The sequence below is a fragment of the Lissotriton helveticus genome, chromosome 7 (assembly GCF_964261635.1).
Source record: "Lissotriton helveticus chromosome 7, aLisHel1.1, whole genome shotgun sequence".
NCBI lineage: Eukaryota > Metazoa > Chordata > Amphibia > Caudata > Salamandridae > Lissotriton > Lissotriton helveticus.
The window spans coordinates 1,045,748,529-1,045,774,108 of record NC_136068.1 but is presented as its reverse complement, the minus strand read 5'-3'; the positions used below and the strand labels follow the sequence as shown (position 1 = coordinate 1,045,774,108).

The 25,580-nt window shown below is 45.2% G+C and overlaps 1 long non-coding RNA gene across 1 annotated transcript in view; it reads right to left on the bottom strand.

The window, feature by feature from the left end:
- Positions 1–21,463, bottom strand: part of LOC144769709 (uncharacterized) — a 44,555-nt gene extending 23,092 nt beyond the window's left edge. The window contains exon 1 of the long non-coding RNA XR_013598741.1: positions 21,343–21,463. This is a non-coding gene — a long non-coding RNA (uncharacterized LOC144769709). The remainder of the gene's footprint in view (positions 1–21,342) is intronic.
- Between the last annotated feature and the right edge of the window lie 4,117 nt (positions 21,464–25,580).

The following is a 25,580-nucleotide window of genomic DNA, read 5'->3' as shown; positions in this document are numbered from 1 at the left end:
CCTTGAGACCCTTATGGATGAGAAGTCGCACTTTACTAGCCTCATGATTGATCATATTTCATCAACTATCCCTATCCTGCAAGGCTATTTCCTACCTAATTCTTCGAAATACTAAAAACCATCAAAAGGTATGGCTAGATCAGATTAATAAGCCATATTTATGCCAAGCCATGTATTGTTTCCCCATACCCTTTAAGCTGTAGAAATTCAGTCCTTCACATCTCAGTATAGCAACTGGTTCAAGTGTCTCACCTTTCCCCTGCACAGAACCTTTTATAGCGTTATCACTAATGGTGCCTTAAGGAGCGAGGACAGTTCTCTCATGCGCAGCTCCTTTTAGCTACAGAAATGGGCAAACAATGGCTCTTTGTATAAGATTCAAAAAGGTAATGCTTCCTCTCTATCCTTCCCTCTAAGATAGAACTCCACAAAGTTATCTCTCTTGCAGCTGTGGTTACAACATAGGCACCAAAGAAGTGGGGAGTTTTCCTTTTCAGTCCAGGTAATTTGAATGGTGTCAGGAACATGGGGTTCTTAAACAGAAAATACGGGGAAATAGGCACAGAGTGTTAGCATTGCCATTTTAAAAAAATAGTTTATTTTTCAGGCCCCTGTGCCTATTACATGCACTCCTTAGTATTATGTGCAGTCATGTTTATATACAATCAGGCCTGTCTTGCATGCAACATGCTTTATTATTATCCAAAGCCTTGCCACACATAACAGAAGTGTGTGTGGCTCAAGGATAGGGTTCTCACTTTGTTCTTTAGAAGCAAGCCTTGTTTGCTAGAGTACCGCATTCTTAAAAACAGGAGGGTACATAGATTGAAATTCAGCTTTTTCGTATATGATTATGTTCCTTAACTAGAACTTATTTTGACTAACTCAGCCCTAAAAGTATTAGAAATTGACAATTATCCCTTTTGGTACAGGTATCAGCCAATGGCTGATGCCCGCAATCTCCAGTGCATCTGTTGGCCGTTGGTGCTGGGTGTCTAGTTTTCAGAAATGTGCATGTTTGGTAGGTTTTCCTAGATGCCAGCTGAGCTAGGGCCCAAAATCCACAGTTAACCAAATTGCAAAAAAAGGATAAGTTTCCAGTGTAAAAGTGACGTGTCCATGTCACCGGGGCTAGGCCCACCCACTCAAGTGAGATACCATTTTTATCGGCAGACGGGGGGACATTTGTTATTACCAACAGGATTTCTTTGCATTTGTACCTTCCAAATGAAAGCCAGTGTGTAATAAAGAAATCACGTGCTAGTATAGTTACCCACAAATTCACAGATGTACAAATAACCACTGCTCCTCAACTCACTATCTGGTGTACATTTCAGAAATAGGTTTGCTTTTTTCACTCTTTATAATTGTGCTATACTCAGTACACAATGAAAACCTTTGTACGGTGAAGTTCAGCTACTGGTTTTTGGTACATCAGGTTCATGGAGAACCTATAACCCCTATATATCCCTGCAACCGGAATAGTCTAGCTGATGTATCTTTGTATTGCTTTTGTAAATTGACCATTGTGACAAGAAGTTACAGATGAAAACATAAGTAAAAATGGCTGGTTTTCCCGCCCGATGGATTTTATTCCACACCTCCCAATCGCCCAAAGGATTTTATCCCACACCTCCCAATCTTTTTCTTGTGAATCTGGTATTAGGCCGCTCCTATTGGGTTTCTTTTACAGATCCGTTTACAATCCTACATCTATTGACCATTCTGCATTTCAGGAGGAGACCTTCCCCCCTTGTGGGGGATTTCCAACTTCAGTTAATCATTTTGTGCCACTACGGGACCTCAATGATTTAGATTGACGGCAAGAGTCTAAGGGCATAAGTGAAGCCAGTCACATATCTGTTAAGAGGCCTGACAATAGTGTGATAACTCCCGGAGAAAATATACGCCCTGGTCACAAACGCCTGAGTATCCTGGGGTCTGGTAGCCCAGGGATGGCTTCTATTGTCCCTCTATCCATTCAGACCCAGGTTAGGGGGTTAATCTAAATATTATCTCATGGAGTGTGGCAGGACTAGCCGCAAAATTCACTGATGAGAGGTGGCTCCAATCCATCAAACATTTTCATATAATCTGTATTCAGGAAACTTGGGAGACCGAAAAGACTTTTTTTCTTGAGGGTTACAAAACTTTTTTTTGCCCGGCAGAGGGCTCTAGAACAGGCAGAGGAAGGGGTGGTTTAATAATTGTCATAGGTCTCAGGATTCAGGGCACAATGAAGTCTTGATATGGGATTCTAAAGTTGTACAAGGTTTTACATTATTGAGTAAATTGTATTTGTTCACTTTAATTAATTTTTATAACTCAAGAGGGTAGCATCGGGGGCCATCTAGCCTTGTAGAATTAAGAAGGTGCCTTGAGCAAATACGGGGGAGGTGAGTTACTGGCGCAACTAATTCTGGTGGGAGATTTTAATTGTCACTTATGTCCCAACTTAGGGGCCGATTAGGATGGCGGACGGATCAGTCCGCCATCTGTGCCCGTCCGCCACCAATTTCCCCCCGCCATATTACAATGGCAGGGGGACCGCGGCGGACAGAAACACCGTCCGCCACTTTCACCGCCCCGGTCGCCTTGCGGCTGGGGCGGAAAAGGGTTCATATGGCTGGCGGTGTCTTCCAGACCCTGATCCCCTGATCTCTATTGTAACAACATAGAGGTATGGGCAACTCTTCTTGTTAGGGTCCTAAATGCAGCAGTCACAACAGTAATGCCTACATTTTGGTCTACCGCCACCATTGTCCCAATTTATAAGAAGGGAGAAAGGGACAATCCTCAGTGCTCCCGCCCTATATCTCTCATTGATGCCCCTGTGAAAGTCCTTGGCCGGTGTTACTAAATAGGCTCTCCACCTGGGCAGACACCAACCGTATCATTTCAGATGTGCAATATTGGTTCCGTGTAGGCAAATCCACTACAGATCAGTGCCTTAATCTCTACCTTTTAATGGCGAAATATACAATAGCAAAACCTGGAGTACTGTATCTGGGCTTTATGGATCTCACCTTGGCTTTCGACCGGGTGAACCGTAGTAAACTTTGGAAACTTCGCGGAGAACTTGGGGTCGACCCGGCAATAATTAATATCTTAATGACATTACATTTTAGCACCACCTTTGTGGTCAGATATACTCAGGAAGGGAACATAACAGATTATTTTAAATGTTCAAGTGGAGTTAGACAAGGATGCATATTGGCTACTTTTTTATTCACACTATATATTAATGGCCTCGACTTATTCTTGACAGTCCTACAGGCCGATACCTCAAGGGTAGGCACTAGACAGGTTTCCGTATTGCTGTACGTGGACGATGCAGTACTGCTAGCTTGAACCCTGAGGGGGTTGCAGACTTTGTTGGACGGGTTTATGTCCTTTTGACTGAGATGGGCCTATCACCGGAGGAGCCAGAGAGCACTGGGACCTGAGGCAGCGGTCCAGTTGCTCGAGGCTCACTCACATAACACACGATGCGTTGGAGGGAGCGCAGCGGGCGCGACGGAGGCGCGCCGGAGTTGCGCTTGAGTTAAGCTCGTCTGCGCTCGTCCGCGAGCGTCCGGGGCTAGGGGCTAAGGACTCTGCCAGTTTTTATACTTACACATCTGCAGAGCTACTAGATTTAAGACCTACCCCTATGATGTGCCCTCCCGTACCTCTCAACACGACGAAACGAACATTTCGTCTTGGTATTAGCAATTCCGCCAACCCGATGGCAGACCCCACTCCTAAGTACGCGGTGCTTGCGACTACACCTGGTGCAACATGTAATTTTAGGTGTGTTTACTTAAACACTCGTTCATTGACCAGACACCAGACGGACATATTCCTGCTATTAAGTGATACAAAACCAGATATGCTGCTGCTGACTGAAACATGGCTCACCCCAGACTCTCTACCGGACATTCTAGCTGCTTTACCAGCTGATTATTACATCTTATCAGCAATACGTCCAGCAGGGAAAACTGGGGGAGGAGTGGCCATTATTATCAGTAAAAAACATCAACTTAGGCAACTACCATCCTTACCTTTGCCCAATACAGAAAATATAGTTGCCAAACTAGACACTGTCAATGGAACACTTGTATTGGTGCTACTGTATCTTCCACCTTATACAATGGCCACATTTCCCTCTATTATAGCAGAGCAATTGGCTCTGTTAGCTACAGACCATTCTAAATTACTCCTGGCTGGAGATTTGATTTTTTGGTTTGATAACACACTACTAGATCCTCAAGCAGCAGAGATGAAGGACCTTCTTAATGATATTAATTTAACACAACATATCAATACCTCGACCCATCAGAAGGGCCACAGTCTCGACCAAATCTGGTCTTCGAACCTACCAGTACACTCCATTGACATAAAACCTTGCAGCTGGTCTGACCATTTTAGCATAGGCTTCTCATTCCATATAGACAAAGTCACCCAATTCAAGCTGCAAACTAGCAGGACCACCCGGAAATGGAACTCTGTGGATATGCCAGCTTTTTTAAACTCTTTTAACACTTCCCTTTCCCCACAGAGTACTGATGTGGAGGTAGCAGACCTTAGGCTTAAAGAATGGCTAAATACAGCCATCAATGTCCATGCTCCCCCTATTTGCTTTGGTAGCTCTAGAAGCATGGATGCTCATAAATGGTTTACACCTGAGCTAAAAAGATTAAAACTGGAAGTTAGACAACAGGAGAAAGTATGGCGATCTAACTATTGCCCACAAGCTAGGGAAGCCTACTGTCTAGCTAGGAAAGCATATCAAAAAATCTTACATAATCACAAGACTGTTTACTTCTCAACGAAAATCTTAAGTTCCACCAACAAGTCGAAAGAAATTTTCAGAATTGTGAATGAATTATGTAATGACGATAGAACCTCCCCTCCGGTAGTCCCTACACAAACACTCTGTACTTCCCTAAATAACTTTTTTAGCTAAAAGATACTTGCGATTAAACAGAATATATCCAAACTCCCAGTTTGCGCCCCTTTGGATGACAGCTCTTTCAACCCATTAACACTACACTCTTTTCCTCTCATCGACTCAAAAGTTTTTTTAGACCTATTGACTAGAGTCAAATCAGGATCTCCTGAGGACGTCTGTCCCCCTCATATCATGAGGGAAATTGGTTCTGCCATCCCCCACGGCATGATACCATTGCTCAACAACTCACTCATGTCCGGGACGGTCCCCCGCCATTTCAAGCAGGCCTTATTGATTCCCCTCACTAAAAAACCTGGTATAGACCCTTTCGACCTCACTAATTACCAGCCTATATCTCTTCTGCCCTACCTATCAAAGATTTTGGAGGCTCATGTCACCAATTGCCTTTCAAACTTTGTGGAAGATTCTGGTTATTTGCAACCTAACCAGGCAGGCTTTCGGCCTGGTCATTCCACAGAGGCAGTGATATTGGCCATCCAGAACACCTTGAGGTCTAATGCCGACAAAAATCTACATCAGGCATTGGTGCTTCTTGACTTGTCTGCAGCATTCGACACGGTTGACTATTCCATCTTGGTCAACCGTGTCGAACAGGCCGGCCTCAGAGACTCTGCCTTGGCCTGGCTGCAATCTTTCATATCTGAACGCACCCAGTCTGTTCGGCTAGGGTCTTTCACAGCTTCCAAAATTAATTCCTTTTGTGGGGTCCCCCAAGGCTCCTCCTTGTCCCCATTATTATTTAATTTATACAAGCGGCCCCTCTTGTTTTCCTTGACAGAGCACAAAGTCACTGCATACAACTATGCAGATGACTTACAGCTAGTTTTTACATTAAACTCACCTAATGCTGTTGAAGACTTTCAGGCAACTATGATCCAGATTCAGAGGTGGATGTCCCTAAACCATCTCAAACTAAACCCGGGGAAAACAGAATTGATTTTGCCCGGGAAGAGCGAGATTAGTTGGGGCCCACATTTCTGGCCTTCAGATATGGGCCTCCCTCCCAAAAAGTCCCAATCAGTAAAGAGTCTGGGAGTGACCATTAATGAGGACCTTGCCTTAAATTCTCAGATCGGAACAGTAGTCTCCTCAGGGTTTTTCCAACTAAGAAAAATAAAAAAAATTGCACACCTTCTTACCCACTCAGCCCTGATTCAAGTAGTTACTGCCCTAGTCCTTTCCCACATCGACTTTTCGAACAGTCTCTGCCTAGGTTTGCCTGTAGGCCAACTCAGAAGACTGCAACACCTCCAGAATCAAGCTGCCAGGCTGATCTGTAAGGTACCTAAATGGGAATCGATTAAATTAGGGCTCGAGAAACTGCATTGGCTACCTGTGGCTCAGAGAGCCGCATTCAAAGCCGGATGTATCATCTTCAAGGCTTTACAAGGCAAGGGTCCCCTGTTCATAAGGCAACTGATAGGGAGATACACCCCCTCGCGCAGTCTGCGATCAGCCCACAAAGACCTACTTGAGGTACCCCGGTTCAAGAGAAAGCGACAGGGAGGCAGTTGTTTCCACTTTCTAGCAGCCTCCCTGTGGAACTCTCTGCCTCTAACCCTTAGACAGAGTAAGGACCTCCTTACCTTTAGAAAAGCATTTAAGACCTTCCTATTTACACAGGCCTACTTGAAATAGTGACCCCTGCTGGCATCCCTCTTGTTATGTTTTTTTATCTCTCCTCAGCGCCAAGAAGCCCATGGGCGTACGTGCGCTTTACAAATTTTAATTAACATAACATAACATAACATCACCGAACCTATCTAAATCATATGTTATGGAAATTGGGAAGCAGGCAAGCAGACATAAGACATACAGTGTATGTATACATAGTATAGCGAAGATTCTGGCCTTTTCTTACTTGGGCATTTTATTCGATGATAAGCTTAATTTTAAAGACCTACAGGAGGGAAAGCTTTTAGAAATTCACAGATCTACGAGTGCTATTGCAAACTATGCTCATAGGCTGGGGACATAGTCACCGGGTATAATTTTAAAGTTATATAACTCTTATTGTATTTCCAAAGCCCTCTATGGAAGTGAGGTACGGGGTACATGGTGGCTAACAATTTACAAACTGCTGAAAACAAATACTTTTGGCATATTTTGAAAAGTTCCCCAGGGTACTCCATTATATTCAATGCGTGAAGAATTATGGACTAAGTACATAATGGATTTGGTGGCTGTTAAACCGCTTTATGCTGGGTGAAGATATGGTCAAATGAGGAGGCAGGTTTTAACAGATTAGTAATCCGGACTGCCTCTCACTTGACCATGCGCTAAGAATACCATGGTTAAGATATATTAAGGTTACCCTCACTGCCTTAGGTAGAGCTGACGTTCTCTAATCAAGAGAACATGAAGCCACAGGATAATAATAATATTAAAGAGTTGTTTTTTAAATATGTGGCAGCCCACCGAGAAGACACGGAGATTAAAAAATCCATGGTTCGAGCACACACCCTAGTATTGTCTGTCAGGGCATGGAGCCTTATTTATTAGTTTTAGCAAATGCACACAATAGATTTTTAATCACTCGTTTTAGGCTGAATCAGCTTCATCATTTACAGGCTACCCCCCAGGGTGTGCCCAACACCTAGTAGATAGGGCTCTGTGTGGCTGCGACAACAGGATACCCTAAATTTCGTCTTTCTTTGTAACTATTTTACATATCCCAGACGTTTGTTTCTTAAAAGGCTTCAAAAAGAAGTGAGATTTAGGCACGCCTGTTTAGCTTTACTGTATATACAGCTATTACTTAATGCCCACACACTTTTCTGTGTCATTAACTTTTTGAGATCAGCATTAAGGTCAAGAAACACTAGAGGTGATTGAAGCAGCAACATTGTGTCTTGTAATGCTGTTATAATAGTAACTGATTATTGATGATTCTTGTAGGCTTTTTATGTTATTAACTGTAGTACGTATGTGTTAACTTAGCCTGTTTAATATCCACTGAACATGATGTTCTTTTAAGACTACTGAACATTTTTAAGTATCTTGCAATAGCTAAGAAATATGGTTGGTTCAATGAGAATTTGGATATTTTGCGAATTTGCACATTTAATGGATAGGTAGTTACTCAAGGAACTTGATGTTGTTTTTTAAATTGCTCTCTTTTATGATTGTTTTAACTGCCAAATAAAGATTATTATTATACTCATTTTTCATATTTTTTGTTTTAACAGTTATGTTCTTTGGAAGATCCTTGAGGGATTTCCACAAACTGCCAGTTTCTGATTGCAGAATTGTGTCTACTATTCAGAAATGTATAGCTTTGCGGCCTCACCCATGGGTTTGACACCACAAACTGGAAGTAGGCTGAAAGTACAAAAATTGTGACAAATGAGTTACTGCTGAGAAAAATGCCAAAACTGTCTTAAAGCTGGAAAGATTGTGATTTGAATACAGCAAGCTTTTGATTGATGTTATTTTTAGGAAACAAAACGTTTTTCCAAAGCACACACCCCTCAGCACTAACTCTATACTGAGTAGAGTAACACTAAAATCATTGTCCAGTCCAGCCTTAGTTACAAAAGCAAAGTTCTATAAAAGACTATAACTGGATATCTAATCATAGAATAGCAAGGTTTAATATAGAATTCAGTTGGCAATACTGTATATCATATATGTTTACAGAATTCACACCGGGATGTAAAGTTAAGACCCTGCCCTCCTATGCAGCAGTTGAGCTTGCAGTCAAATTGCAACAAGACCGGCTTCTCTCAAATTACTAAGATGTTATTTACAACACACTAATTTAAGTTTGGCTCAGGACTCCAGGCAACATTATGCATATGGAAGATTGTTTGAACAACACCATTAAATGGAAAAGTTGGAATTATAGGAAATGTAGTCAGAATCTTATTTAGGTTACATACAAACCTATCAATTCATACTACATACATGAAGATGTTTCAATAGGGCTCTTGGGCTAGGTGTCCATGAGGCATTCGATCGGCCCAAATTGATAAACAAGCACACCTCTTCAACACTTGACTCAAGAAGGTTCACTGAGGGGAGGAGGTTGTGATTGGAAACCCAGAAACACTAACACGCAAAGAACCACCAAGCCAAACTTGCCTTTCCAGTCAACAGCATATTGCGTTGTGACGCTTCTAGTTTTGCTTTTAACATTTTCATTATGAGTTGAAAACTTCAGCATGCACATTGATGTTCCCTGCAATGCCAGAATTGGCCAGAGTTGTTATACTTGATATAGGACCACTTATTAGCTAAGTTTTAAAATGTTACAACATTGTCTAATCCTTTTTGACATCTACATGCTTTACACCTAAAACCAAATGTAAACTCTGCTTTGTTCTCTCTTTCGTTCACATCAGCATTAAAACAAGCATTGGCAATGTGAATCCTTTTGTCTTTTTTTGTGTGGGTACAAAACACAGCAAAGGTACAACATGGACTGCAGCAGTACAACCTTCCCTGACACGAAGAGTAAGTAAAGCTCAGGCAGGTGTCAGCAGAATGGACATCACACAATACTCCCACAGGCATACGGGACTGGTAGCTAACACTCTAAAGAGAGTGAGAGTAGTTAAAGGACTGTTGTACGCTCTCTGTAATCAGGCATAAATGTACAAGAAGTACAAAACTTCTGAGAAAAACAGGCAGATATTGTGTGGGATTAACATACATTCATAAAGAGGATGAACCCCCACCTATAAAGTATGGTATGCTTATTCAGGGGGTTCCATACATAGCACTATGAAGCATCCAAAGTACTACTGTTCACTGGTTATAGCTGCCTAGTGATTAGTTCCCTAGATTGAGTGACGACTATTTCCCTTATGTAAGCATTTATGTGGCTGCCTGTGTCTCCCACAGGTAGACACATTCGATGGGCAGTATTTTGGCCCTGCATTGACATGCCTGCAGCCCCCAGGGCCCCTCCCTTTTCTGAAGGGAGCAGCTTGGGGCACAGCATGTACAAGCAGGGAATCGCGCCATATCCCCCCTTTCACGCCCCTGCTGTTAGGCCGCTTCTGTGGTGGGGTCAGAAATCTTTAAACTCCAGTGGAGTCCTCAGCTTGATCTCTTTTGTGTGTTTGAGAAAGAGAAAAATACACATATTGGATCTGATAATTTGCTTGGGTGTCATCGATCTTTATACTAGGGTGAAAGGGTGATTAATGGCCAGCTGGTGCATCGAAGAGTTGGGATTTCTAATAGTTCTGTCTGTTTTGTTTTCTTAACTCCCTGTCCTAGATGGGCACCTAGCAGGCCAACAGTGGAGGGCCATGATGAGGATATTAAGTGTTTTGGCCTGCTAATACGTAATGGCATACCTGACCTCCAGCAGTAATATTGACTGTTATCTAGGTACTGAATATGGGCCACTCTTGTCATGTCTTTTTTTGTCATGTCTTTTTTGGTTGAGAAGGGGTTAAGACCCTTCTCAAACAAAAGCTACCAAACCAATTTAGAAAAAATTAGTACATTATAATAAATAAAGTGATACCTAAATGACAAAAATCTAATCAGTTGAACTGGAGGTATGCAGTTTCACAGTTTTAGATAAGTATTGCGCCTAAAAGCACAAAGCGCCACTCACAGTCATCTGGTCTTACTAGACGAAGGAAAGTCAAATTCAGGCTGACCGACGGGGGAAAGTCAAAAGTTCAGGCCGACTGCTCCATCGCGATGGAGAGTGGGCCAGATATAGGAACCAGGTTAGTCGTGCTAAAAAAAGTTAGCTTCTCAAAGTCTGGCACAAAGAGTCCAGTTCGTAGAGGAGGAGGCCGCGAGAAGCAGGGAGAGCGAATCGGATGTTTGTCACTGTGGAGCACAGAGGCGGACGGTCATCATTGTAGCATGGAGATCCAGTTGAGCATCTCAGACAGTTGTCGCTGTAGCATCTCGTTGGTGGGACTGTCATTGTAGGACGAAGTGTAGATCTCGTGTTGCCAGTCATTGCTAGTGATCGCTGTTGCACAAAGAGATCAGTTCGCCCAAGCTTCGTCTTGGCAGTCATCGCGGGCAGCAGGGTATCTAGAGTGTAGTTCGCCAAAGCTTCGTCTTGCCAGTCATCGCGGGCAGCAGGGTCTCAGCGCAAACAGGCACGTTTACAGTCATGAACAGCCCAAAACTTCACAATTTCACCTTTCATGGCAGAGTGCACTTTGATGTCTGCCAAGGATCCAGAACCTGGGGAGGCACCTCTTGATTGTAATTGTAATTGCATTTATATAGCGCTTACTACCCCTGACGAGGCGTGGAAGCGCTTTTTCGGCGGGTAGCACGCTACTACGGGACCCACGGAGGATTAGTGTTGAATTAGTATTAGTATAGTGAAACATGCAAGTACATTTTAAGTGGTGGATAGGTTAGTCAGTTATTTGGATTTGGAATGATAGCAGAAGGATAGAGTAGGACAAAGGTTTGTATTTATTTATCGCTCGCTTGTTGACGCATGCTATTCAGGGAGCCTATGAAGGATTAGTGGTGAATTAATATGGTGAAATATGAGGTAATTTCAGTGGTGGATATTAGTCTGTTACTTGGAGTGAGAAGGATAGCGGATGGATAAAAGGGGAAGAAAGATTTGCATTCATATAGCACTTGTTACCCCTGATGGGTGTTGAAGCGCTTTTCTGGCGAGTAGCACGCCACTCCGGAACCCATAAAGGATTATTGTTGAAAATGAGTATAGTATAAATATGAAGTATTTGAGTAGTAGATATGTTATTCAGTTATTTGGGCAGTATATTAGTATAGTTGAATATGGAATTTGAGAAGTGAAACATGTTAGTCTGTTAATTTTGATTGAAAAAGGATAGTGGAGGGATAAAGGATTTGTTTTTTTTTTAAGTCAGCAGTAGGAAGAGGCTTTTGGATGAGTAAAAAGGAGTTTTGGAGGGAAGGAGTCAGAGGGGAGAGTTTAGAAATGTTTGTTTTAGAGGATCGGTGTAGTAAAAAGAGGTGTCAGATGATGCAAGGAGGGGTAGAGCAGGAGAGAGTCTAAAAAAGGTTATTTTGGCGATCATAGTAGTGGTATGGGGTTTGGGATAAATGAGAGAGTGGATGTGGAGGATATATTGATAGATCTATAGGACGAGAGATAGGGTAGTGCATTAGAAGGAGTAGTAGAAAGAAGTTTGAGATGAGTCAGAAGGTTGGGCTAGACGATATATTGAGCGAAGTATAGGCTGAGAAATGGGTTAGTGCATTGGAAATGCTAAATTAGAAGAAAGTGATAAATATATAGATCCATAAGTACATTGAAAGTATATAGATACATAAAAGAAGTAAGTATATTTAGATTAAATATATTGATAGAGGCACAGGATGAGAAATAGGGTAGTGCATTGGATATGCTTCTTCAGGAGAAAAGTAACAGACACACAGATTCAAGTACATGGAAGGTACATAGATGTACAATGGAAGTATGTACATGTAGACCAAAAATGATTTTTATTTATTGATGAATATTATTATTATTATTATTATTTTTCTTCTCTTAACATAATTGTTTTACATGTTTTATAAAGTAATACACAAAGATAGGTACATATCTATAGTGAAAACAAATGCTTATATACAGAGGGATATGCTGTAAATTTCTATTTCCGTATGGTGCTTATGTGGGGAAGAGCCAGATCTTGAGTAGTTTTCTGAAGATAAGGTGGTTGTCGGTGGATCTTATGTTGGGGGGTAAAGAGTTCCATAGTTTGGCTGCTTGAACAGAGAAGGATGTGCCACCCATTGATGATCAAGGACTCACTCTAGCAGAGGCCAGCAGGGTTCAGGCAGGTCCAACTAGGTCCAGTTGCAGCAGGTCAACTGGGAATAGCAGGGAGGCCTCTGGAGCTTGTTGTGTCCCTGTAGATTGGACCAGGAGGTTAGCCAACTAGCCCTCTGATGGTCCTGGTTTGAAGGAGCAGGTCCAGGCTTAAATCCTAAGGCAACAGTTCAGTTGTTCCAACAGTAGGGAAGTCCTTCTTCTGAGTATCCCACAGGTTCAGAAGTGATCTCATGAGTGGGTCAAGATGTCAAATATTTATACCTGATGGAATTCTTTGAAATGGGGGGGGACTCCCTTTACCATCCCCACATCTGACTCCGAAATGTTCCTCCTTTCCTGTCTATGCTCCAAGTATCTTAGTGTGAATGCATGTGCTGAAGACAGTCCTTTTAAATGTCAGTAGAGCAGGGAACAGCTCTGCCCCAACCATCCTTGCAGGGTGGACCAAATTGCCATCTGCTGATCCCTCTTTTTCTCATAATCTGTGAGGAATACACAAAGGCCTACTGCCAAGCTAGTTTAGTCATGTGACCCAGACACCGGCAGCAGGCACCAAATGGTCAGGACAAGAAAATACCAACTTCCCAAAAATTGCATTTTCAGAATTGTGTCTTAAAATCCAACTTTACCATTAAAGAGGGTTTTAAATTGCAATTAATTTGAGCAAACATCATCTTCCTGTCTGCTCACAAACGTAAGTTATCACTTTATAATTTAATAAGGTAACCCAATGTTATCCTATGGAAGGCATTATTCACCATGCACCGTCATGATAGTTTAATGCTGGTCATTTGCATTGGACAGATACTCAACGCATTAAAGACCCAAAGCCAACGAAATCAAATTCTGCAAAATAGGAAGGGTAAAGTTAAAAGGTTTAGGGGACTACCATCCATGGGTGATAGGTTTAAAAAGGACAAACGGAAGACACTGGGAAAGGGTTCCAAACATGCAAACATTTACGTAAAGTTATAATATGCACATTAAGCATAGGAAAGGCCTTACACAGCTTTTACTCCAATTACTGTTGTCACCTTTTCAGATGGGCAGTCGCAGATCACGTCACTAACAGTGAAAATACAGTAACATCTTAATGTGAATGTAATGATTTGATTTAGTGCCAACAGTGGGGCTGATGTTTACTGTATACCATCTGCCTTTCTAGCATTTTCTTGGAGCAGGTATGCTGGACCTTCATGAGCTCTTGATCCCGCTCTGTTGTGATTGATTACTGTATACATAAAACACCAATACACAAATTAAGCACACACCCCTCAGCACTAACTCTATACTGAGTAGAGTAACACTAAAATCATTGTCCAGTCCAGCCTTAGTTACAAAAGCAAAGTTCTATAAAAGACTATAACTGGATATCTAATCATAGAATAGCAAGGTTTTAAATAGAATTCAGTTGGCAATACTGTATATCATATATGTTTACAGAATTCACACCGGGATGTAAAGTTAAGACCCTGCCCTCCTATGCAGCAGTTGAGCTTGCAGTCAAATTGCAACAAGACCGGCTTCTCTCAAATTACTAAGATGTTATTTACAACACACTAATTTAAGTTTGGCTCAGGACTCCAGGCAACATTATGCATATGGAAGATTGTTTGAACATCACCATTAAATGGAAAAGTTGGAATTATAGGAAATGTAGTCAGAATCTTATTTAGGTTACATACAAACCTATCAATTCATACTACATACATGAAGATGTTTCAATAGGGCTCTTGGGCTAGGTGTCCATGAGGCATTCGATCGGCCCAAATTGATAAACAAGCACACCTCTTCAACACTTGACTCAAGAAGGTTCACTGAGGGGAGGAGGTTGTGATTGGAAAACCAGAAACACTAACACGCAAAGAACCATTCCACAGGGAGTGCTTTTATATAAACACTGAGAAATGACAAGAGGTACAGGATTATAAAATCCTGTACCTTGATGAGGTCTTTCCAGCTGACAAAGTTACAGGTCAAGAATGGAGACCAGATGCTGTTAACAAGATTTAGTATTGCTTATCATTTATTAATTGCCAGATTGCCCCTTTTATAATAACAGCACTCAAGATACAATTTCTCCGTAAATAAACATTTCAACAAAGGCATTCAGCTCTGACATCATCTATGTCGAGGCGTCAACGGGTAGAAGCTACTTATTTCGCCTTCAACATTACTTATGACACGGTAGATCACAATCTAGAAGTCTAGTGGTTTTGCTACAGTAGTTGTCCTATATATTAAAATGCCAGGTTCATTGGCTCTAAGACACTTTACCAGCTTCAAGCTGCTTGCCTGTTTCACTTAGGTGATTAGCCAATATAAATTAATTTTTCCCTGTCTTTCTTTCACAAGGGCAGGACCTGACAGTTCATGTAAAGGCGAGATGTTTTTTCCAAACGACAAGATCATCACAGCACTCTCAGATCCTCACCCACATTCTTACCTATTACCATAATTATATTTAACTTGGAGTTTTAACCTCTGGTTTGAGGCTTGACCGCTATTTGGCATGGCGGATAATGCATCCACTGACGGGAGGGGAGTTGAGCTAATAAAAATAGAGAGGTTTGGATTTTTATTCACAAGGTTTCGTTAGCATGCATACCGTGAGTCGTGGCAAGAACATAAGGTGCTGGCAGTTCGGATGGTATGCGCCTCATAGCTGCGGGGCACGTTTCAGGTAGTGAGCCCGGCTGCAGTCAGCAACTCTCACCAAGAAACTCTCAACGTAGCGCTCTTGCAAGATTTGATTTTTAGCAGGCAAAGAGATTACCGTCAGGCTTTCTTGTATAGGATCTCCTATGATGGGTAGCGTTTCTTCTAGAGTCCATCTGACACGCACAGAAACATGCCCTAAAGTGATCCACAAGGGAGTGTTGCTATTTCATCCTGTGGTGGGGTTCAAGGTATCATTCACCATGCATCATCATGACAATTTAGTAATGGTCATTTTCATGGGGCGCAGTCTAAGCGTTGAAACCTCGACCGGAAATTATGGTTGCCTTCTCCAATGAGTATGTGATCATTTAACAAATGTTTTGTTTTTTTTTAGCATAGCTGCGGGGTATATGTTCATAAAACATGGTACGTGTGCACTGTTGGAACCTGAACCACAAAGAAGGTCGCAATCACATCCCCTGGAGAGGTGTAGCCATTAATATTTTTGAAAGGTGTATACACTTGTCATCCAAATGGCATAGGTCAGTGTTTGCCGGATTGTAACGGTCTAGCTTTGTAGAACATATTTGGCTACATTTGTGGACCGCAGCAAGTATTTTGTCACACAGTAAATGAAAATGTACTTGTGCAGAGATTAATTGCTCAAGGGTCGATTCTGGGCATATTTGAGAGAGTACTGCCCTTAATGAGTACCAGATGACTGGTTGACATTACAACGTACAGGTTATTAGCCTAAGCCATTTGTGAGGGCAGAATTCCATTTTGTCCCCGCACTTCTACCAATTTCTGGACCCTATAAAAGGGTTTGCATCAGAATGTGGGTATGTTTTCTGAGTAACATATAGAATTGGCTGGTTCCTTAGCCTGCAAAATAAGTTTGACAAATTCTACACTCTCCATCAGGGTATGCAGCTGAACAGCTGGCATGTGTAACCCGGACACACATCTAAAGTACACCGCCTGGTTCTGCAGGTGGGTCATAAAAAAGAAATTGCACATGGGTGCTTTGGTTTTATAAAATACAAATAACCTCATCAACAGATAGGTGGGTGGCTGTAGGAAAGTAGGATCTGCTTTCATCCTCATCCCCACTTTTTGCTGATGTCATTATGTTTTACGGACTAGTCTGACTGGGATCTTGCTAATAAGGACCCCAGTCTCTGTGCTTCTTCCCTAAATTGGACATGGTGAGTACTTGGGTACATGCCATATTGGCTACTGGTGTACCCTTGTAAGACCCTAGTATATGGTGCTAAGGTACCCAGGACAATGGTACACCAGGGGTCCCCCATGGGCCGAAGCATGAATTATGCCACCCATGGGAGACCACTCAAATTGCGACTACAGGCATGCCATTGCATCCTACGTAAGCTGGTAACAGCACCACTTACGACAGATATGTTTCCTTATATCTGAGGTCACTGCACTTAAAACCTATAAGTCACCCCTAAGGCAGGCCTTTCAATCCTTAAGGCAGGGTGCTCGGTTATAAGTGTGACGGTGCCCCTGCCCCTACAGCCCACGTAGTCCATTCTCCTGGGTTGTAAGTGCATCAGCCGTTACAATACATAGAGTGGTCATGCGTCATTACGTGATGGCTAACTCTAAACTGGCTGTAATGAACCCTGTCGTGCTTGGTATCAAACAAGTTGGATTCACACCCCAACACTGTAAATGGTGTTGGAGGCATGATTTCATGGACTGTGGAGCTCCTTCGGGAGGCCTTCAGTACTCCCTTTACCAGTCTTCTAGACCTGGACAGCAGACTATGGCTGCTGCTGATCAGAGACAGGATTCTGCCCTCCTTCTGCTGAGACTAGCTCGAGCAGGGGAAGGCAGGACAATAGGTTTCCTGTCACAGGGAGGTGTGACCACCACCCTGACAGGACTAAATATATTGGGACAGGGTGGGGGCGCTTGCCAGCATCACTAGACTGCTTTGAAAGGCAAATTTGGTACCCTTCTTGCATACTCCAGTTGGAACCAGCTCAGGGGGCCGATGACTTCCACTCTGGCACGAAACTGCACAGAGGACATGAGAGTATCCTCCCCACTGTCCATCCCCTCCTGTGGGAGGGATCCCTGAATCATCCAAACTCTTTCCTTAGGGTACTTAGGGTCTTAGCTGTAGGTGGGTCCCTAGATTCCTCGTGGGACAAGATTCAGACACGGAAACACTTCATCTTAAACAGCTTTGGGAACTGAGACGGCAACTGGGAAGACTCCTGCTGCTCCTGGTCTTGTCGTCCTGCCAGTCTTCTGTGTCTTCTGTGCCTGTGCTCCATACAGGTTCTTCTACAGGTCTGTGGACATCATCCAAGACACCAGAAGGAATCTCCCTTGAAGTGAAGGAGTCACTTCCCTGCACCTGCAGGCACTGCAACGAAGCTGACCAGTCTGCTGTTCCTGAGCTCCTATGGACTCTGAAAGGTACAGCAACACAGGTGGTGATTCTGCAACTCCCTCAGGGGCCTGCACTGTCTTCATAGCAAGTTTGAAGCCAGTATCCCTAGTTGGAACTGCTGGAGCAGTATCTCTGTGCACCGCATCGACTTACCGTTCCCAAGGCTTTTTGACTCTCTTCACCAGAGATCTTTGGGCTCCAAGAAGCTCCAGCCTCAAACATCTCCTGCAGCCAAGATCTTTGCCTGCATAGCATCCTCTGCACCGTGGGACTTGAGCGTGAGCTGCTTGAGGTCCAATGGGACTCCTGTGCCTTCGGCCCGTGAGTCCTTTCGAGTGTCTTCTTTGGCTCCAGTGTCCTGCCCTACTTGCTCAGGGCCTGCTCTGACTTACCTGCCCATGGTGAGTCACTTGGACCTTACCGGTCCCGACACTGCAACTTTTTCACATGCTACGTTGGTTGCCATTGCCAAGATCGTTGTTGCTCCAGACGGACACTGACCCCTGGCTCTTGACATTTGACGTGGGACAGCTCGTAAACTGCTCAAGGTCTTCTACAGCGTCACCTGATCCGCACAGCTGCAACTTCAAGGGCACCGTCAATTCTCCTGCATCTCCTACATCTGTCAGCATTCATCTTTCATACCTCCTGGTCACTCCTGAATAGCATAGACTCTGTCCCTCTGCTTGCAGGTACCCCTCATCGTGAATACACCTTGGGGTTCCACCGGACTCTCACATTCTTTGCCAGCGACATCTTTACTGAAGTCCTCCATTGTAGTCTATGGCAGTCTCCGACGTCCCTTAGCACCTATTAAACCGGATTTCCTGGTGTAGGTATCCTGGAGTATCCACAGGTGAGCAGGGGTGGCTCCTCTGCTTTGGAAGAGGAGCATCGACTCACTGCTTTCTTTCAGTGCGAGAAACCAAAACATAAAATGGTAATAACTTTAAGTTATTACCATTTTATATTTGCCTTGTGGGAAGGCGGGCGGGGCAGCTCTGCGCTCCGAGCAGGGGAGGAGTGATTTGCCCACTCCTGAGTCTGCAAAGACTGTTTGGTTGGCTCTTTTGCGCCTCCCAAACCAGTCATGACCATCTGCCCATCTCCTTGCAGGCTGCATTGTAGCCTGCATGGAGAACATGCCCACCCCACTAGCCCCAGGCTGGGCACCATCCTGACCAATCACAACGCTGCATGCAGCATTGTGAGTGGCTTTGGGGAGGGAGCCAGGCTGCCTGCTTCCTGTTCCTGTGGGAGACAGGAGAGCAGGAGGAGAGAAGACGCGAGACCCTGCGGAAAGGCAGGTTCAATTTTTTTATTTTAATTAAATAATGACCCCTCCCCGTGCAACCCCCTCCTCCCTCTCCTCCGTACAATAAGATTTCAAACAGGAGGGTACGGAACCGGACCCTACTTCTCTTTTCTGTTGAGCTTTTTTGGTGCTTGAATGTTGTCCCAGTGGGGTCAGAATCCTTCCTCAGAACTACATGGATTTCACAATAAGTATTGTCCCTGGTCCATAGGACATGTTATGCATGTGTATTCAATATATAATTCGTTTTTTCGTAAGATAGGGCAACAGCAGAGGAAACAACCCTTCTTCACAGAACAAATACACCATGAGCTGGTATGCATGCAAGCTCCCCGCCTTTAGGTGACGTGCGGCTAGGGCAGCAGTAGCACAAGCAGAGGTGTAACAGTGGCCCCCGCATCCCCAAAGGTTCGGGGGGGGGGGCAGCTGCAGGGGCCCCCTCGGTACAGTACTCAGGCCTGAGCGCTCCGGATAAAATCCAGAGAGGGGGCCCCCTCTATGTACATTGCAGGGGGGGGGCCTTAAACTTTCGCTACGCCACTGAGCACAAGTTTTCCCCATGATAGTAGTATATGTACAAATTGAGCAGCAGCAGTGCAAGGTTTGGTTCCTCACAGAAAGGAGCAGATTGGTAGTGTCCATGCAAGTATCCCCCTCTCAAAGAAGGCAGTGGGTGCAATCATCCATTCCCCGCTGAACAGATCCAACAGTACCCTGAAAGCAGAAGCTTTCATTGCTCTGCGAACATGCAGTTAGGCTGAGTGACAATTATGCCACAAACAGATCTCTGGAGCAAGTGCGTAAACTTACTGCAAGGAATGACTGATGGATGAGTGAGTTCTGACCCCAATCTTGCCCAGGTGATATTCCATGTCAGCATCCTGCTGATGTCACTCGAGGTCAATATATCCCGTTTGTATTGATTCTTTCACTTTCCACACATCGAGAAGTGGACGTTTCATAGGAGCTATTTGTTATTTGGAGCAGCCTAGCCCCAGCCAAATAACTTTGCTCTAGACAAGCACATCATGCCAATCTCTTTGAACGGGTACTGACTGCGCACAGCGGGCGCTGCACTCTCCCAGCCTCGGTGCTGCACACCCGGCGCTGCGCAATCCCAGCCTCGCTGCTGCACACCCGGCGCTGCGCTCTCCCAGCCTCGGTGCTGCACACCCGGCGCTGCGCAATCCCAGCCTCGCTGCTGCACAGCCGGCGCTACGCCATCACAGCCTCGGTGCTGCACACCCGGCGCTGCGCAATCCCAGCCTCGGTGCTGCACACCCGGCGCTGCGCTCTCCCAGCCTCGGTGCTGCACACCCGGCGCTGCGCAATCCCAGCCTCGCTGCTGCACAGCCGGCGCTACGCCATCACAGCCTCGGTGCTGCACACCCGGCGCTGCGCAATCCCAGCCTCGCTGCTGCACACCCGGCGCTGCGCTCTCCCAGCCTCGGTGCTGCACACCCGGCGCTGCGCAATCCCAGCCTCGCTGCTACACAGCCGGCGCTGCGCCATCCCAGCCTCTGTGCTGTACAGCCGGCGCTGCGCAATCCCAGCCTCGCTGGTGCACAGCCAGCGCTGCGCTCTCCCAGCCTCGGTGCTGCACACCCGGTGCTGCGCAATCCCAGCCTCGGTGCTGCACACCCAGCGCTGCACAATCCCAGCCTCTAGGCTGTACAGCCGGCGCTGCGCAATCCCAGCCTCGCTGCTGCACAGCCGGCGCTGCGCAATCCGAGCCTCGCTGCTGCGCAATCCCAGCCTCGCTGCTGCACAGCCGGCGCTGAGCAATCCCAGCCTCGGTGCTGCAGCTGTTCAAAGTGTTGAGGGCCGTCACTGATCAGACTGACATGAAAACATCTTCCATGTTGCTGTAGCTCCCAGCTCGATGGTATCAGGGATACAGTCGGGCAAATTTACAAGCCCCTTGCGCCTTTTTTGCGTCACTTTTCACATGTTAAAAGTGCCGCAAAAGTGGCGCAAGGGGCTTGTAAATCTGCTCCTCGGAGCCTGGGTGGGTTTGCGCAAACTGAAGAGGTGGAGGGAGGGGCTGGCTGGCTTGAACGGCCTTCATAAATGGAGCAAGAATTGTCCCCGGAGAACGTCACCCAGGGCACCGCTGCGAGAAGGGCGCTCTTGTACTTTGCGGAAGGCCCGCTCGTTCGGCACACCTGCGCCAGGGTCAGGCGCCGACCAAAACAATCCACTCCAAGTAAACAAAGAAAACTGACCATTGCGCTGCTGAGGTCCAGCGTGCTCCGGCTAACGCGACGCACACGGATGAGAGCCACAGTCACAGCCTAGCTTCGAAACACTGTAACTCCAGCCTGCGTGAGCAACGTCAGAGGTGAGATCTGGCGTGCGTCACACTCTCTACGCTCATATTGGGGCCCAGTACAAGCACGCTCTGTATCCGCTACGTGGCCTAGCATGACTCACGATATTTTAACCCTCAGGTTGCAGCCTGACGCCAGGCATCTCACTCATGCCATGCCCACGAGCTGAGCGCACAGCGTTGTGCCATGATACCAGTGCCTGCCCACGACGAGTTCATGTGCCATGCTTTAAATCAACCCCAGAAAACCTAGGCCTTTCCATTTTTTAAAATGATTTTTATTGGCATTTTTTTCCCCAAGACTTATCATAGACCTCATGCAAGTTACAATTCATTTTCCTTACCTCGGACAACAAAGATGCATTACTTGTTAATTAATGTACAATAACTTAAACTATAATGACTTGGCGTATGCCATTTATTAAGGCTGCTTACAACTACAGTTGCACTCGTTCAATTTGGCAGAGGTAGTGGCACGTGGGTTCTATCCGCAGGGGAGGGGCACCGCCAGGGTCCTATTGTTCGTCCATATACACTGGTATGTTCTAAACTTCTGACAGGGGCAAAAGTCTATCTATTGGGGGCGTTCACAGGGGGCTTGAATGGGGTTGCTTTGCACCCTGTGTAGGGTGACCAATTGGCATGGGTGCAAATTCAGGACAAAAATTCAGGCCTGAAGGTCAGAATTCAGGCCAAACATTCTAGAATTCAGGGCAAAAATTCGGGGTAAAAAGGTACGTTTGGCATGCACATCGCGCAATAGTGCATAAGTAAATAGACAACCAACACAAGCACAAGTCAAAATACGTTTATATTAGGTTGAGAGAACCTTGCACTCACTGCATCTGTTGTGAATGCGAGTGAAACTTGAACACCTGCGTTTGCATAGTCAAAAAAAGTGAAGAAAAATATCAAAGCTGAAGGCTTCTCAGATCTTACATGCCCCCTCTCCCCCACTGGAAAAAACACTGGATCTGAAATGTTGTCACTGGGCAGAGAGCCCATTATCACTCTGTATGTGATAATTAGGCCAACATACAGAATGGTAATGGGCCTGATAGCAGTCTGTGCCAGGTTGGGGAGGGGCTGCTGCAGGCCACAGATTGCAGCAGAAGCGTGAGCTGGCCCCTGCAGTGAGAGTTACAGGCTGATTGCAGGGGGCAGCTCAGGCCAATGTCTGAAATTACGGACAAAAGGCGTCCGTGGAAGAAACCCTTACAGACAATGGACAAGAGGCCCAAATTACGGGCAGCCTAACCCTGTGTATTCCAGTCATCAGAACTTGGGTATTTGCGGAGATCCTTCGCGTCCTCCCTAAATAGCGCTTTACTCTCTGCCTGTGCCCGGGCCATCATAGATAACACCCATGTAGAAGTGACATAAGGTGCTGCCGCTTTCCATTTACGGGTGATCAGTCACATTATCAAGATTAGGACTAGGTCTCTCAATTATGTCGCCGCCCTGCTTTTCTTAGCGCAATGACTGAGACCTAGCAGGCATCTCTCCCAGGTGTAGTCCATGGTGGTACCCATGCAGCGTATCACATGTTCAATGACACCCCTTTAATATTCTGCTAGCAGTGGGCAGGACCAAAGCATATACAGGAGCTTCACGTCGGGGGCAAAACAGAGGGGTTGGCAGCACTGGTGCGGTAAAAATATTGATTAATTTTACAGGGAGTTAAGCTCCATGTATTATGTAAAATTGTATTAGCTTAGCGGGACATTTGAGTAGGATAAGCCAGGATTGGCTGACATTCTTTGTCTGTGCAGTAGTGGTCATGAACTGTGTTCCAGTGTCCGCGCACTGTAGTGAGAGGGGCAGTTGTATGTGTACGCAGAGAACTAGCCAGCCACTTAGTCAGGTCGAAGCCTTTTCCAGGACTTGTAAGTATTGCATAGTAAGATGCTGTGGGGGTCCTGTTGTGTGTCTCCCCAGGATTGCCCTAACACGAAGCCTGTAATGAGAACTGACCCAGTGGAAGCTCAGTGTCAGTGAGTAATACTCTATGCATAGGAGGGTCCCATTCCGATACATATAAGTCACCAACGCTGTGCAGTCTCACCTTGTGCCAGGGTCCCTATTCCCTAAGGGAGGTCAACGTGGGTCCCCGCAGAGTACCCAGCAGTGAAAATGCGGGCACGTATGGTATAACTTAACGGATGATTAATAATGTCCTGCAAAAGCAACAATATGCAACCCGAAGAAGTGCGTCAGACAGCTCCGCTCTGGTGAAGGGGTGAAAAATGTTAAGCAACCGTTTCAGATCCCATTGAGGGAGGAGTGTCACTGTGTCCACCAGACTGTGGCTAGCAAACCAGTGCACCACCCACTGCAGCTGCGAGGCCAGGTAGTACTGCTCTAAGTAAGGTACACCAAGCCCGCTGCCGTCCGCCAAGAGATAAAGCTTGGTGAGTGCTACTCTGCAGCATGTATTGTGCCATATGAAATCGTCCATCAAGCGTTCTAAGGAATGAAAGAAGGGTCTATGTATGTATAGAGGAAGATTGTCAAAATAATACAGTAGTCTAGGTAGTACCACCATTTTGGTTAGGGCCACTCACCCCGCAATCGATATCGGCAGAGTTTGGCAGAATGATATTTGCGCCCCCAAGGCAGCGACTGCATGAACTAGGTTGTCATCCAACAGGTCTCCAGGTGTATGATAAATCCTTATCTCCAGATATTGAAATGTGGAAGGTTGCCAGGTTAGGTGGACACCATTCACATGAAATACGAGGCATGGTAATGATAAAGGGGAAGATGCGAGATGTTGTATTCTAATATGTTTTAACACGTTAATCACCATGTCACTTGTAGCTTTAAACAGGTCATTCTGTGACATGTTAGTTGTTCTAAATTAGGGTGTTCTTTGTTGTGTGATTTAGTGGTGTTCTCTGGAAAGTCAGTTGGCAGCTGGCTGGAGAGGGAGCGCCAATTACAGTTGTTTCTACATGAATAAATCCAGGTAAAACCCTGTGGAGGCCTCAGAGTTATATTTACAAAACAAGACTTATTCCAATTTACTCTTAGGCCTGACACAGCAGCAAATTTGGCTAGCAGTTGTTCAGTAGTGGGTGGTATGGACTGGATATTGTTAAGATAAGTAACATATCATCTGTGTAAAGCGAGACAGAATGTGTACCGTTTCCAACAGGAATACCCCAATGCTGGCCCTGAGCATGCAGAAGATGTGATAGCAGCTCCACTGCCAAAGAAAACAGCAGAAGGGACGGTGTGCAGACCTGTCGGGTGCCCCTTTGTATATTAATGGGCTATATATGGCATCATGTTTTAACCCTTGCCGTGGGGTTAGTATATAGCAATTCAATTTAACCAATCAGTGGAAGAGGGGCCCCAGACACTGTTAAAATTCCCACCCATTAATCAGGGTATCCCACTCCACTGTACTAGTGTTGTAGACAAAGCATTAAGAAATGGAGCCCATTCCGTGTTGAGCATGTATATCGCTCCGAGGAGCATGTGGCGGCAATCTAGGTGGCGCTTCACCAGGACGTGATGGCCTTCTGGGTCTATTATCTTATGTGTGGAAACAAAAGGGACCTTTGCTCTGATCTATATCAATACCCCTCTGACATAGGTGGAATAATTGGTGGAAAACACTTGTCTCCACCATCTCTTCTGGAGTTTGGACGCATCCAGCTCAGTATATGAGATTCCTGCGAGTATGCAATGTGGTCTGTCTCTGTGTAAGTATGAATACAACGCATATCTCAGGGATGGGTTTTGTATACTTCCAACATTCCATGAAGTGGAAGCCATAATAACACTGGGTTCTAAGGAGGAGGATCCCTGCAAGCCCAAAGCAGGTAGAGCCCGTCTTGTCTTGGAGCATAGTGCATGAGTGAGTGCAGGTCATAACAACAACGTAACAGACATTAGTAAGAAAACAATGAACAAGCAATACTATTGAGAGCAGGGTTGCAAAGGGTACCTGCCCAAAACAACAGTGATAAAGAACTGTCAGGAAGAGGTCGATCTAAGAGGTGGGCCGTGAGGTGAGAGGTCGAACAACGGCTACATCACATGTGTAATATAGACCCAAGTGACGCAGGCGACCACCAACTTCTCTGTGTACTACAATATGTGAGGGTACAGGGAGCCAGGGTCAGT